This window comes from Microtus pennsylvanicus, chromosome X (genome assembly GCF_037038515.1).
Source record: "Microtus pennsylvanicus isolate mMicPen1 chromosome X, mMicPen1.hap1, whole genome shotgun sequence".
Taxonomy (NCBI): domain Eukaryota; kingdom Metazoa; phylum Chordata; class Mammalia; order Rodentia; family Cricetidae; genus Microtus; species Microtus pennsylvanicus.
In genome coordinates this window covers 112723774-112739581 of record NC_134601.1, presented here as the reverse complement: position 1 = coordinate 112739581, position 15808 = coordinate 112723774, and the positions used below count along the sequence as shown (strand labels likewise).

At 37.8% G+C, this 15808-nt stretch overlaps 1 pseudogene; it reads right to left on the bottom strand.

Moving 5' to 3' along the window:
* Nucleotides 1-8457: 8457 nt before the first annotated feature.
* The window catches only part of LOC142840501 (protein SET-like), a 122187-nt pseudogene continuing 114836 nt past the window's right edge, over nt 8458-15808 (bottom strand).

Here is a 15808-nt window from a genome sequence, read left to right as displayed (position 1 = left end):
AAAACAGGTCCTCTACAAGAGCAAGTGCTCTTTACTAATGAGCTATCTCTCAAGCCAAAAACATCAGCATTGTTTAAAGCTTTCTCCATGTTAATGTGCAGCCAAAGCTGACAATGTTGCTCTGACCAAATATTTATCTACTCATTTCTAGTATTTTCCATGCTATCCAAAGGTAATTATAAAACTGTCTTAACTGTATAAATGGTATTATAAAGCTAAGTTATTTGAAATCAATAAGCCAATGGAAGCAGTACCCCTTTTTAAGATAATTTGAGTAACTATAGGATCTTTGGTTTTAGCTTTAACACAGACACAAATATCACTGTGTGAGATTGGAGGACTCGCTGCCCTACTGGGGATACATTTACCTCATCTGCAAAAGAGGATTTAATCACTAAAATATAATGCCTTTCACTGTTATTGAATCCCTTTCCTCTTCTATAATCCTGTAGTTTCTAAACTACAGGAATATTAAACATGCTATGATCTCTCTTTCTCTCTCTTCCCTCTCCCTTTTACCCTGTCCCCCCACTCCCCCCCACACACACATGTTAAATTAAAACCTCAGGAATGGATTGTGAATTAAAAATGCTCCCAAATGATTCTATATTTAGCCCTGGATGATAACATTTAAAATAGAAATCAGTAACATTGTATAGGTTAATTAAATTTCCTTTACCTTTTTCATCTTTTGGAATTTTCCATTCTGATCACATTCTTGTGTCACATATAGCTTTGGATTTCCCTCTCCTCCCTTAAACCTACTTTATGTTTCATTACCAATGGAGATTTCATTTGAAAAATTGACAAAGTGATCAAAAGCAATATTAATTTTGAAATGGAACTCAGAAAGCCTACTGCTAAGAGGGATGCCACCAAAACATCAATGCATATATTTTATTTTAATTTTGCAGCTGTGAGGATGTATGTTTGCAGTAAGTGAATATTCATCATAATTCTTCACAAATCTTCTAATAGCTATAAGGAAAGAAGGAGTATGAGGGAAGGAGTGGGAGGAGAGGGACATGAACGAAAATATACAGGAAAACAGGCTAAACTCACCTAGATGTAGAAGCATACTTTTCTTACATAAGGCTATTGAAAACATGGTAGTCATCTAAACAAAGAAGTAGATAAATGACCCATGTCTGACAAGCAAAGAAAACAGATACTTTTGAAGGTACATTAATTTAACCACAACACTTCCTAATATCTTTTTCATTCTTTCATTGTCCACCTTGATTGATGTGACAGTTCTGAGAATTCATCCTTCAGATTATCTCAGAATTCCTCCACGCAGTTCTGATGCCCAAACAGTAGTCACTATCTGCATTTACCCATGTAAACTTAAACTAAAATTTAGACATGTAGGTCTTCTGTTATATAATAGTTTATGTCCATAACCACCGTGCCTATTGACTTCCATATTGGACATTTGCATCATCACAAAAAGTACTAGAGGATAGGATTTCCCTAGAATTTAGCAGTGTAAAAACCAAATATCTTTGCCATCCAGAAGTAATTAAGTCTTCATTTGCAACCTTACAAAACATTGAGATTAGTTTTCTGTGATTTCTTTTTCTCATCCTAAAAAGTGCATGCAAAACTAATCATCGGCTTTAAAGGCTAAGTGATAGATTGATGTTTGTTCCTTAGGATGCATGATTCTCACTCTGAATCCCTGCACATGGGCAGAAACTGTTACAACTCACAATCTGGAGGAAGCATGGAAAACCAAGATGGGTCTGCAAGTGATTCCCCTGCCTCACTTGCTTGAAATTGCCCTGTATTGCTTATCTAAAATACACATTTCTGTGCCCAGGGTTCAGCACTACTGGATTAGAAAATTTGGAGTGGAACTCATGACAGGATGATTTGATAAGTTCAGTGATGATAGTTATGGATACTATCTGGAAAAAATATTTTCTAACCCATGCCAGGATTTTGTACTTTCTGGTTGCACTCGATTAGCCTAATTGAATTTATCACTCCTTGAAAAATTTGGTGTTTTACAAACCTGTTTTGGAAATAATCAGTTTCTCTAACAGTGGGACTGTAAACAGGATACTGCAGGGACAGTTACATTATAATGTATTCACACTCACTTTTCAACAACTGGGCAGTACCATTGAGTTTCACCAAAGTTATTTAGTATATCTTGCATAGATTGCTCATTTGAGGCTAGCCAAATGATTACCTAAGAAATATTTTTGCACAGTTTCAGAAAGAAGCTGTTGCAATTGAAAACAGCAGGGAAACACAGCCATTAAAAGAAAGAGAATGCCTATGTTTTTACAACAAAATAATTAGAAGCCATTACCGATGCTCTTTAGATTTCAGTGCCTCATCTATCTTACTTTCAATTAGAAACATTGTGCCCAAATAGGAAAAGTCTGGTTAAAGAGGAGTGTATTTCTACTGCATGCCTTAATAACGTGTGGCTCCCGTCAGTAATATATAGTCTGTGAGGTATATTCCAAAGTAACTCTTTTGTGAGATGATAATGCATTTTTAGGTAAAGAAATGGGCAGCAATTTTATCAATTATAACATTTATCCACTGTGATGAAGGATCTCAGAGATGAAATTTTTAAAGCTAAATCCAAATTTTACCCAATATCTGAATCTCTTGCACAATTTATGCTGACTAATTGTCCACTCTCTGTTTAATCACTTCTAAAAATGAGATCATTTCTTCCAAAGAAACACTTTCTCACTTTGGAATAGTCCTAACTCATTCCAGCTCTGTCTGTTAATATTATTTCTGCCTTCTTGGATGACAAAAGAGTAAACGTAATGCCTCTTTTCATGACAACTTTTCCTGTCATGGAAAATTACTAGGGTGTTTCTCTTGTCATCTCCATAGTAGGTTTAGAGACATTTTCTTTTAATTAACATATTCTGGCTTTCATCTAATGGTGATGAAAGTAGAACAAATTATTATAGATTTCTTCTACTTCAAAAACACTTTCACATATTACACTTCTTAATTTAGACAGTTAAGATTTGACAATTCATAGTTGCTAATTTGAAGAGACTTAACCTAATCAACCACAGATTTTCTTGACTACTTCAGATTCTTAAGTAAATATGCATATCTATTTCACCTAAACTCCATCGGTCTATGCTTAGTGTTCCTGGTGGAACTTTAAACTTTACTCAGAAATTCAGTATAACAGATACCCCTCAACTTACAAGAATTGGGTCATAATCCCACATACCCATTTTATGTTGAAAATACCACAAGTTGAAAAATATGAAAGTGCATATTCATTTTCAGAATGAAGAATTAAAACATCACCAAAAAGTGTAGGTGTGTGTGCATGTGTGTGAATTTGTGTGACAAGTTTTCTTTAGTATTTTTAATTTAAGTGACCCAACTAACTTACTGAACATCTCATCACGGTGTAATTAGTCAAGTGTACATTAGCTTTAAAAACAGGTAGAATCCAAGTGAAATTTCTATGGTATGGGTATAATTTTCACATTATCATAAAGCTAAATATACTAAATTGAACCATTAACAGACATTCAGTCATCTGTACTTATTAAATAACAACCTACTACATGTAGGGATTCAACTGCGTATTTTAAATCTAGTGAATAAAATGCACATATACCTATATAAATCAAACCTTAATAATTTTCTCTTTAGTGTATTAGCTTCCTTAAGGGGATGGGTGATTTAATTACCAGACAGAGTTCTAGACAAGTTTTCAGACAGGCAAAATCCAGTTTTTTCAGACCAGCTTCACCTGGTAAACCTATCAGATGCCTCATTGACCTGAGTCAGATTTTTATTCTCTTCTGTCCACTGTAAGGATTTGTTGTAGTTTAATGTACTGAGATGCTACTTGCCAGATGCTTTTTTATGAAGAGAGAATGCACAGAGTACCAAATACAGATGCCCCTCGTCTATTGCATTGCCTTGCTGTTATACAGTGCTCCCGAAACATTATGTCCTTAAGTATTTCCTAACTGTTCTAAACTCTTATACTATCTGTGATGTAAGGAAATTGCAAAAGCAACAGGATAGGCACTCAATTATTTAGGATTTATTACAATGACTTGTATCATTATGTTTCATAGCACCATTTCCGGATGTTTTGCTTGCTAATATTCAGAGAAAAATTTTATGTTCAGTGTAAAAGTTGCTTTCTACTTTTATACTAGCTAAAGCTAATGATTATATTGTCCTTTTTAGAGCCTTACCCTTTTATTGTTACAATAATAAGCTCTTGTGAGTTCTCATGGTCTTTGCCAAAATGATCAAGCAGCTGAATTTATGGGCTGAACTCACTGAAACTTGTTTCCTACTTGACATTTTACCTCTTACTATTTTTAAAGTAGCTGATGAATATCAGAAGGAAAATGAAGACCATTTTAGTTATTAGTTTGATTCCCTTCTCTCTCAGTTCTCTTTGCCCAGCAATACACTTTGTACTGTTGAGTTAGTTGTTTTTCATATGTCTCAAGAGGTGGTAGATCTGGACCTTCCTTGCCATCATATTTCAGTCTAATAATATTAATAGCTTTAATATTCTGAAATGTGTTTAATTTAGTCCTATTTGTTTGTACAGCTTAAATTTTTCCAAAGTCCTCCCTTTATTATTAGCCTTTAAAACAAAAAGAAGTTTTGAATTGCGTATTTTAGCTTGCCCTAAAGTTCCCTAATGGTTATACTTGGGATCATTTCCAGCACATTGGACTTTTGTTGTTGTTGCTGTTGTTGTTTAAACATTCTTCTCATTTCTTACCAGAAAAAGAACTAGCCTTTTAATATTCTGATAGAAGTACCATAAAATATAACCTGCAGTGAGCTAGCTTTATGTTTATCACATTCCAAGTGATTGAGTATGTATTTCAACCGGGGTCTCACAGGCTTATTGTAGAGCTGCTCTGTATACTAAAAGATATTGATCAGTATCCTTGGCATTGATCAACTATTTTCCAGTAAGACTCACCCTTCTCCAAGTTGTGACCAAGAAAAATGTCTTCAGACGTTGCCAGGTGATCCCAGAATGGACAGAATTGCTATTTAAAACCCACAGCTTACAATAACACTTTTAACCCTTGCTGTATCCTGGGAAACAAATACTCTATTCCAGATTTACAGTTGAAAAATGGCATGATATTTCCTTTGTGTTTTAATAAATAAGACTTGCCTGAAGATCAGAGAGTAAAACAGCCACACTGATCAGTCATACAGACCAGGCAGTGGAAGCACACACCTTTAATCCCAGGAGCCACACTAGTTTGCCACAGAAACTGGGTGGTAGTGGTGCACGTCTTTAATACCGGAACTATAGAGGAATATAAAACAAGAGGAGAGAGGTTTCTGTCTCAGTCTCATTCAGAGGATTCCTGGGCACAGGATCGCCTCCTTTTCAGACAGAGGTAGAGGTAAAAGCCAGGGACTAGCCACTTTAGGGTTGGCGAGAGACTTGGTTCTAGAGGGGTTTCCAGGTGACCAAGAGGATTTCCCCAGCTAGGTCCTTGGGCAGCAGAAGAGAGGGCGCCTGAACTGGCCTTCTCCCATAGCCACACTGAATCTTGCATATCACCATAGAACCTTCATCTGGCGATGGATGGAGATAAAGACAGAGATCCACATTGGAGCACTGGACTGAGCTCCCAAGGCCCAAATGAAGAGCAGAACGAGGGAGAACATGAGCAATGAAGTCAGGACCGCGAGGGGTGCATCTCTGAGACGTTGGGACTGATCTAATGGGAGCTCACCAAGGCCAGCTGGACTGGAACTGAAAGAGCATGTGATCAAACCCGACTCTCTGAATGTGGCTGACAATGAAGGCTGACTGAGAAGCCAATGATAATGACACCGGGTTTTGATTCTACTGCATGTACTGGCTTTTTGGGAGCCTAGTCTGTTTGGATGCTCACCTTCCTAGACCTGGATGGAAGGGGGAGGGCCTTGGACGTCCCACAGGGCAGGGCATCCTGATTTCTCTTAGGACTGGAGAGGGAGGGGGAGGGAAATGGGGGGATGGGAGGAGGTGGAATTTTTTAATAAATACATTTTTTAAAAAAGATCCTAGGTACCCGTATGTCCTAGAGGTAGATATCTTAAGAAAAGCGTCAAAACACCACCAAATCAAATCTGAATCCAACCCTAGCTCATATAAATGCAAAACGGTAAATAAATGACTTATACATACACAGAAAATGCACATATTATTAGCTACAGTACCAAATGCTTTCAGAATAAAAGGAAAGCAGAATTTATGTATTTTTCTTCTTTTCCTTTCTTAGTCCATCTTTTAACTCTGTCAATCCAACCCACATTGTAAAAACAACACTCAAACAACAAAAATTAGACACAGTCTCAGCTCTCTCTCTCTCTGGTTGCCACAGTCAACATTCTGAGGTCAATAAGACCAATCTCCAACAGAATGAGGGGTTTTGAAAACTGTCAAAAGAACAAAAATATACCCATGGAGTACAAACTACTGAAGGACATCTACTGAGTGGCTTTAAAATTAAAAGGGCTTATTTAAAAAAAAACTAATATTTTCCAATGTTTTTATTCATTGCAAAATTCATAGTTAAATATGAGCAGATGCTTTTGTAATAGGATTTTCCAAGTTAAGTGTAATATGTGCAATTGAATACGGAATAAAGTTCATTCAAATATTGGGGGTTGGATTCATTGCATGAGTTTTCATTATCACTTAGTGGCTAAATCAAAGTGTTATAAATGGCTTCTTAATTGATTAAATTTTGTCTGTTTTCCTTACCTGGTTGTATGTGTAGGAACATTCAATTCAGTAATTGAATGCTGTGTCTTAAATAGACACATTTCCCTATTGTGCCCAGAAAACCAGAACAAATGTATAGAGTGAAAGAGATAGCTTGATTTCAGCTTTTAAAGGCTTCTGTCAATTACATTATGTGTACTTAAAAGATTTAGGTATTTTTAAGGAAAAAGCCTTGTAAGAATTTACTTAATAATAAATCTAAACTCAATATTGGAAAAAGCATGGTCAATGCATATTTGACATAAAAACAGTATAACTCCCCAATTAATGCATTTTCTTTTCTATTTTCAACTGTAAAGCGTCATGGAGATACTGGCTTGAGCTATGTTTAGAATACAGTGAATTAATCATGTTTCTGATCAATACACATCTCTTACGGTGTGTCAGGATGAAATATCTTCCTAGAAAGCTCTTGTGTTCAAGGCTTGATCCCTAGCTGGTGTGACTATTGAGCATTGATTGGATCATGATGGTAGTACCTTCATCAGTGGGTTAGTTAATCCATAGACAAATTCCTACCAAATGGGTTATTGGGAGGTGGGGCCCGACTGAAGGAAGTATGTGTGGGATGCCCCTCTGTGTGCTATGAATGTTTTATTACCATTAATTAATAAAGAAGCTGCTTTGGACTATAGCAGGGTAGAATATCGCAAGGCAGGAAATCCAATCAGAGATAGAGGAGGAAAGAAGACAGAGTCGGGGAGATGTCATGTCACTGCCGAAGGAGAAAGATGCTGGAACCATACTGGTATGCCACAGCCTCATGGAAAAATATAGAATAATAGAAATGGGTTAAGATGCAAGATGTCCCTAGAAATACACTTGAGCCATCGGCCAAGCCGTATTGTAATTAATATAGTTTTTGTGTGATTATTTGGATCTGGGTGGCTAGAAAATGACTGTGCAGTCTCTGTTTACAGAAGTATGCCACTAGGGTATTCTTTTTAAGAATTTATATTGGTTCTAGACCCTTTTTATTTTTACTTTCCTGCTTCCTGGATGTTACAAAGCATGCATTTCTGCTCTACTGTATACTTTCTGCTATGATATGTTTCACGACAGGCTACTGCAATAGGTCCAGCTACCTATGAACTGAAACCTCTGAAATCATGAGCCAAAGTTAGTCTTGGTTCCTTTGAGTTGATTTGTTCAAGCATTCTGTTGCAGCAATGCAAATTACACATGTTGTTCTGATAAAAGTTCTGCAGTGGTTCATATGTTAAAGGCTTCATCTTCACAGTGGTAATACTGGGGTTGACCACAGACTTATGATGTGGTTTTTTTTTTTTTTGTTAGGAGAGAATTTTATTTTAAAAGTGTCATCTTAAACTGCAAGGATGTCTGTTAAATATCACAATTAAACATGCCAAAGGAGAAGCCATGTTGTCACATTGCCCACTTACCCCCCCAGACGCCTCAAACCCACCCTTGCTGACCTTCTAACCCCCCCTTTCTCTCTTTTTTTTATTAAACAAGAGAAAGTAGACAGATACATGTTGGTAAATGCTAACTGTATTCACATAGACACAGTGTAATCTCTGAGCCCAATATACAGAGAAAGGAAAAAAGCTAGAATTCTACGCACTACTATCCAGGGGCCTAGCACCCTCCAGCCTACAGCACAGCCAAAGTGGCTGGAGGGATTTTTTTCCCCACAGAGCACGGTGGTGGTGCTATTGAATCCACAGTTCAAGACAAGAAAAGATAAAAATGAACGTAGAACAGAGTAGTGGAGATTCTTTCTTTTCCCATTGTATTTTGCTCAAGACATTTTCCCAAAAATAAGTTGAGAACCATGGTATTGAGAAGCAAGACCTCAGAAACAGGGCGACTGAGCACAAGAGGGATTGGGGATGGTAGGGAAATGACTGCAACTTGCTCCCAGGGACTGGAGAAATTTAAAAAATAAAAAGAAAATAAAAAAGTCGGAATCCATCAGTCTTCTGTTCTAGTCATCCTCGCCTTCATCTGCCTCTCCTTCTTCCCCTTCATCATCATCTTCATCTTCATCTTCTTCACCTTCATCTCCTTCTTCATCAATATCTTCCAAGCCTTCTTCTTCATCATCATCGTCATCATCTTCTGCCTCTCCCTCTTCATCGTCCATATCAGGAACCAAATACTACTGCAAGGGGTTTGGCCAAATGTCATCTTTGATGACTTCTCCTAACTCATCTGCACCTGCATCAGAGTGGTCAGTAAACCAGGTAAAGAAGCTCTCTGGCTCTTCGTGTTGTCTCTTTCTGCTGGCCTTATTCTGTGTTTGACACAGAGCGTTTTGTCAAATCCTTTCCAGATTTCCATTTGATTTCAGTGGACTTTGAGGATGGGTCGCCACTCTCATTCAGATGAAATTCTTTGGAGAGAATTTTATTTTCGAAGTAGGGATTTTCATCAAAATAAAAGTCTATTCTGTAACCTGATTTAATGTCTTCAAATTCTGTTACTTTAACTCTGATTAAATAATGCAGAGCCTCTTCGTCTTCCTCCCCAAGCAGTGCAGACACTTGTGGATGGTTGACAAATATGGTTACCCAAAAATTTGGGATTTTAGAGATCAATTCTGACCGCTTCTGAAAAAATGGTTGGCAGAGTTTGTTATATTTTTGTTCTACTTTTAGTATTTCCTCACTTGCTTGTTCATTAAGTCTGTCTATTTCATTTTGTACTTCGTCAATGTGTTCAATTGCTTCTTGCTGTTCTTTTTCTCTCTTCGGCAGGCCGGGAGAGGCAGACTTGTCCTCCAGTTTCGGGGATGGAGCCGATTTGGGTTTCTTGGACTGAGGCAGAAGCACAGATTGCAGTTTGGGGCCATGACACGAGGGAAGTGGCTAGAGGCCAGAGGCCAGATGCAGAGAGCAGGAGGAAACTCGCAGGAACTCATGATGTGTTTTCTTAAAGGATGTTAGCATTGTTACGATTATGGCATGAGGTGTGACCTTAGGTTGGTACCATGGCAGTTGAAAGACAAATATGCCATACAGACAGAGATTGAGTGTGGAGTTTATTGAGATAAAGAGAATGGGAGAGGAAAGAGGGAATAGGAGAGAGACACACAGAGAGATACAGAGAGAGGGGAAGAGAAAGAAGAAAAGAGAGACAGGTAGGGACAGAAAGCTGCCTCCTCAGAGAAATGGCAGAAATGAAGAGAGCGGGAGTGGGTGGAGCTTGCACACTGGCATGATACAGGGTTCAGTGCACTGTGCTAGGTTCCCAAGGGGCAGGGCAAAGGTGTGCCTCGTTGCTAACAAGCACTCGAGCAAACCTTGCTTCTTTCAGCTCTATGACTCATGTTGTAAGATACTTTACTCTACCATGGATTCTGGCTGTCATTTGTTGTCTTGCCAGGGGCTCAAAGACCTAGACCAAAACCTCAAATATCAGGAACTAAACTATCATTTTTCACTATAAGTTAACTGTCTCCAGTATTTATTGTAGTAACACAAAACTGGTTACCATACTTGCTACTTCTGAAATATTGCTCTGACTTTATTTCAATACTACAAAGTGATACAACATAGAAGAAAGTGAGTTATTTTAAGATTTAATTATTGTGCCAACTCTTATGAATATGTAAAACTATTTCAATGCCACTGATTTAACAATCCTGTTTATTGTCCAGCTATCGCCAAATTTTGCATATTTATTGGGGGCTCCTTCTTGAACTGTAAGGAAATTGGACAGATAATTCAATAAAATCAGACGTGGGCTGTTTCCAGGTGCACAAAGTGGTATATCTCTATATTTGAGCTAGATTCTTCACAACTGAGGTCATTGTGGCCAAACAGCTTTAATAGGAAATGGTTCCAGCAACTACTGAAAGTAAAATGATGAAACATAACAGAAAAGGAAAGAAGACAGTGGAAGCTACTTAGTAAACGCATGACTACTTAAGGGTAACTTGCTTACAATCCACTGGGAAAAAAAATCTGAGAGACAATAGTGGGGAAACCTCGGAACTATTCCACCTAAGGGCCTTGGAAGCATTTAGTGTCTGACTCCTGTCATTTGTGGATGGTTTTTCTTCATAGTGGAAATCCCTAGCAGGTGCCTGCCCTATGTATAACTTTAGCAAACTCCTATGGTTGGAAACTGAGCTCTGGGAACAAAAGTGCTTGAAGGAAAATAACCTTGACACATGAGTGAAATACTGAAAGCATCTGTGCTGACACTGTTATTCTCTCCGGTGTCATAACTACCTCAATGAAAATTTCAGATGCTAGCACACAATTTTAGTCCATAAACATGAGATCCAACTTCCTGCCTTTCCCCCCCTAACCCACAAAAAGAGATGTCTATCAAAATACAGGAAGCATTCAAGACACCGAATGGGCATGATGAAACCAGCTACTTCATGATCCTGTTGCCCTGATGATAGACAGTCTCTTTAACTGAGGAGCGACAATAAGTCCTCCCTCCATTTAAAACAAACAAACAATCAATCAAAAATAACCCAGGCTGTTGCAAAGTCAATAGGTTGCTCTCCACAAACTGACAGCAAGGCCCCATTGCTGAAGCAGCACTTACACAACTCACTGACCATGGAGAAGTCCAGCTGGCATCTATCTAGTGCCTTTATCACGATGTACTAGTGTTAAGGGACTCCGGAACGGGTGAACAAGTGGGTCTCTGATTCATGTGCCTTTGGCTCTTTTCCTTCCGCTGTTTTTTCTTGTCCAACTTTGATGTGATGGTTTTTGGTTTATCTTAAATTTTATTTTGTCAGGTTTGGCTCTTATCTCTGTGAGACAGCAAGGGAGTGGATCAGGATAGGAGGGGAGAAGGTGAGAGGAGAGAAAGGAGGGGAAACCATAACCAGGAGATACTAGGTGAGAGAATAGTCTATTTTCATTAAAAGAACAAGAAGAAAATATTTTGATTTTTTTCCAGCCATGACCACAAGTAAGACTCTGTGAACAGAAACACACATTCCCATGGGAAGAGGGAAGCCTGGCAGCTGCTCACCTAAGAAAATGCGAGGAACTCTTGCACAGAGTCTCCAGCTGTGCCTGTTGTCTGCCAGCTCTGCCTAAAGATAAGCACTCACTGGTTCCCACTTGCTTTCAGAGAACTGCCTGATGCCTGGGGTGCTTCATTTGCACGTGCACTTTGTAACTGAGAGTGGTCCTTGGAGAGGAGTCAGAGCAATCATTTTAATTAGCAGTAACTTGAAGTCTGTTCTTCCCCAATCCCTTGTAACCCACGTGAACCAAGAGCGAAGTGTGTAAAATTTTGCCCCAAAGGCTCCTCAACTGGCAGCTGATCAAAAAGCGCATAGGCAATAATATCGGACAACTGTCTCATTCGCAAGCAGAGTTTTCAGCTATTAATTACTCCCTACTAGGAGGTGAAGAAGGTCCAATGGCCAATAAAATTATTTCAATTTCTTATCAACAGTGCTGTGTGGTCTACCCTGAAACCGCAGTCTTCAGAAAAAGAAAACAAAAATCCATACAATTTAAGAAAGAAACTTTTTTAAAAAGTAATTTACAGTGAAGAACTCAGCTCTCGAAACTAGCCATAATCCTCATTACTTCAGAATTGAAGCAATCCTTAAATATGTAGCTTTTTAAAAATTGAACAGAAGCAGCACAAGCCTTGGATAGCATGATGCTCAAGCAAGCAAGATAAAATGGTAAAAACACATTCATTCCCATCTGTACACCTTTGGATCAGATTTTCATTTTAGATGAAGCTATCTCCATTTTGATCTGATTATTGTGCCCCCTCGAGGTGGTGGCTTTCTAGTTTGCTTTCCTTTCATTTTCTTTGGACCAGTCTTAAACTAACCCACTGGAAGAAAATGCCCTGTGGAGAGCAGGTACTTTCTTGTTCTCCTTCTAAAAGACTGAAATGCCTGGACCCTGACTGATGCAGGACCAACAGAAGTTGCTAGGGCTTAGAACTGATGGCAAAAGCAAAACAGCACTAATTGAGCCCTTCCCTGCAGAATACAGGTTTCAAATGAGCTTTTCATCATCATTCTTTTGTTTCCCAGAAACACATTGTCGGCTGCTATTTTCTCGGTAACTAGTATCATTTTAGAGATGCTCTTTATACTTGCAAGTCAGATGGCACATTTTAAATCTTCTCTTGTAAAATGCCACGATCTAGAACATTATATAAATTCGCGGCATGTACAGTACTATGCACAATTGGATTGAATAAAAATAGATCTGAGCGTTAGATAGTTAATGTCTACACAATTCCAAAACAACCCATGAAATGTGAAACACTCAGACAGTTAAGCAAGTTGTCCCAGCTCTATTAAACCAAGAATGTAGCCTACAGATAAATCGTTTAAATACTTTATCACACTGTTTTTTCATTTGCTCCAGTAACATTGCTTCTTGGTAGTAATGCCCTGAAACCCCTCTGATTCTTGCAAAACGTTGCATGTACTTCTGAGTTACCATCATCTCTTCAAATTGTTTTTTCCTACAGCTACAGGTCTATTAGCATAGACCTTAGCTATTTAGCAGCTACAGAGAAATTGGTACAATGTTTGCAGCAAAACTTGGTAACTATTACAAAATGATATTAGCCAAGCAAAACCCTGTTGACCTTGAGCTTTCTGGAAGTACAAAATCTGTCTTGCTTTCAGAAAATAATTTAGCAATGTCTTTTGGACCATTTAATGAGATAGAACTGCACAGACACTACATTCTGTACTCTTGAAGAGCTTGGGTGATTTTTCTTTTTCTTGTCCACTCCAGTTCTCTTTAAGTGTCTCAAGCCTGCATGGATTTCTTTGGCATCTCAGTGCGTAGCTTTTCCAAGACAGCGGTCTGATGGCACTGCTGTGAAATGTGATTAGGGAATTTGCGAGGGAAAGAAGTTGGCTGAAGGTCATGACCAATTAGATGAAAATGCAGATGAAAACTAAAGGCTACTGAGCTACTCAAATAAAGAACAAATGCCCAAACTTTTAAAAAGACATTTAGAACGTAATTTCATTGTGAATTTTCAGTAAATTACAAATGGCAGAAGTAGCAAGTCTATGCAGATACCCTGCTGTTAAAAGATTAGAGAATAGGCTAAGGTTAGAGTAGGATTATGGGAAAAAGTATGCCATCTTCAGTGTTTAAGAGATGCTTATACCAAAGGATGTTCTATCACCCGCTAGTTCTAGCTGCATTACATGCCTAAAAGAAATGGAGGGGATTTTTTCATGTTTTCATACTTAACTGCAAATAACAACAGAATGTTCCTCAACCTAATGAGGGAAGATTAGATCCTTTGCTTGTTTTTCTAATGTGCTGTTATAAAACACTAATTTCTCTAAATTAAAGTTATATTGTAAATCTGTCCTGTGCGTGTATAAATGTATAACAACAATTTAATTGTATTGAAGGGCAAAATTCAGAATAAACAGCTATCCACAGAACGGAATCCTATTCTTGTGTGTTACTTTAATTACAGTCATTTTAATAGTGTCACCAATTGCCTGCCCCATTATTCTGAGAGCCATTATAATTACATATAACTAATCCAAACAAAGATGTGACCATGCAGGTCTAGAAATATTTAACTGATTCCACTGAGCCCAGAATGAAAGACACTATTTATTATTGCACTCCATAACTAAAGGTTAAACTAAAAGGGTACATTTCAGTATTGAAAAGGAAATTCCTTCACCCCCAAAAGACCATGAGCAATGAAATAATAGTCAAAAATTTTAATAAAATCTCCCATTACAAATTGGAAATGTGACAATATTCAGTAATTGGGCACAAGTCACACACAGGAACTTATGACAAATTCATTCTTACATCCAGGTTTTTAATCCCTGTAAATGGCTATATCCCTGTATATTTACCAAATGTTTTATAAAGTTGGAATATGTTGTGTCTTAGTCAGAAATGCATGAAGAACACAAACACATGTAGGCTGTAATGTCTAAAGGAATTACAGCAGTCAGATGTGCCTATTGAAAATAGGGAAACCACATTCCAAGCTCATTCTGTAAAAGATACTCTTCAGCAGCTGTGAATCAGTAACTACCAATTAGTTCTGTGTTTAATTCCATAAAGACTAAAGCCAACATTCTCTAGAATGTTATCATGAAAGCATGATGGATTTTGTCAAAGACCTTTTCTGCATCTATTGAAATGATTGGCATATTTTTGTCTTTAGGTCTATGATTTATTACATTTATTGACTTGTGTATGTTGAACCCTCTCTGTACTTCAGGGATAAAGCCAACTTTGTCATAGTGGAAAATCTTTTTGATGTGTGCATTTGTTCTGTTTGCTACTATTTTATTGAACATTTTGAATCAATGCTCATCAGGGATATTGGCATGCAGTTTTCTTTTTTGTTGTTGAGTGCCTGCTTTGGGTATTAAGGTGATACTGGCTTCATAGAAGGGGGATAGTAATGTTCTTTCTGTTTCTACTTCTTTTAAAAAACAGAGTAAGAAGGAATGGCTGTAGATCATCTTTGAAAATCTAAAGGAATTCTCCTGTGAATCCATCTAGTCCTGAACTTTTATTTTTTTTTTTAACTGGAAGGCTTTTTATTATCATTTCAATATTCTCCTTTGTTATGGGTCTGTTTCAGTAGTTGATTTCTTCTTGGTTTAATTTTGAAAGTTTGGCTATATCTGAAAACTCATACATTCCTTTCAGATTTTCCAACTTAATGGAGTGCAGGTGTTTGGAAATTCTTTGGTGTCTGTTGTAATGTAATATTAATTTCTGATTCTCTTATTTGGATCCTCTCTTTTTTTTTCTTTTGCTCAGTTGTGCCAAGGATCTGTCAATCTTGTTTATCTTCTCAAAGAAACAGTTCTTAGATTCTTTGTAATGCTTTCTTTGTTGCTATTTCTTTTTTAGTCTTCTCTCATACAACACATCCCAAATCAGTTTCACCTCCCTCCACTCTGTCCAGCCCCCATTCCCTTCTCCCCCAGACCCAGTCTTCCCCTTACTTTCAGAAAAGAGTAGGCCTCCCAGGGATATCATCCCAACAAGGTATAACAAGATTCAGTAATACTAGGCAACTTCCTTCAGTATTAAGGCTGAACAAGGC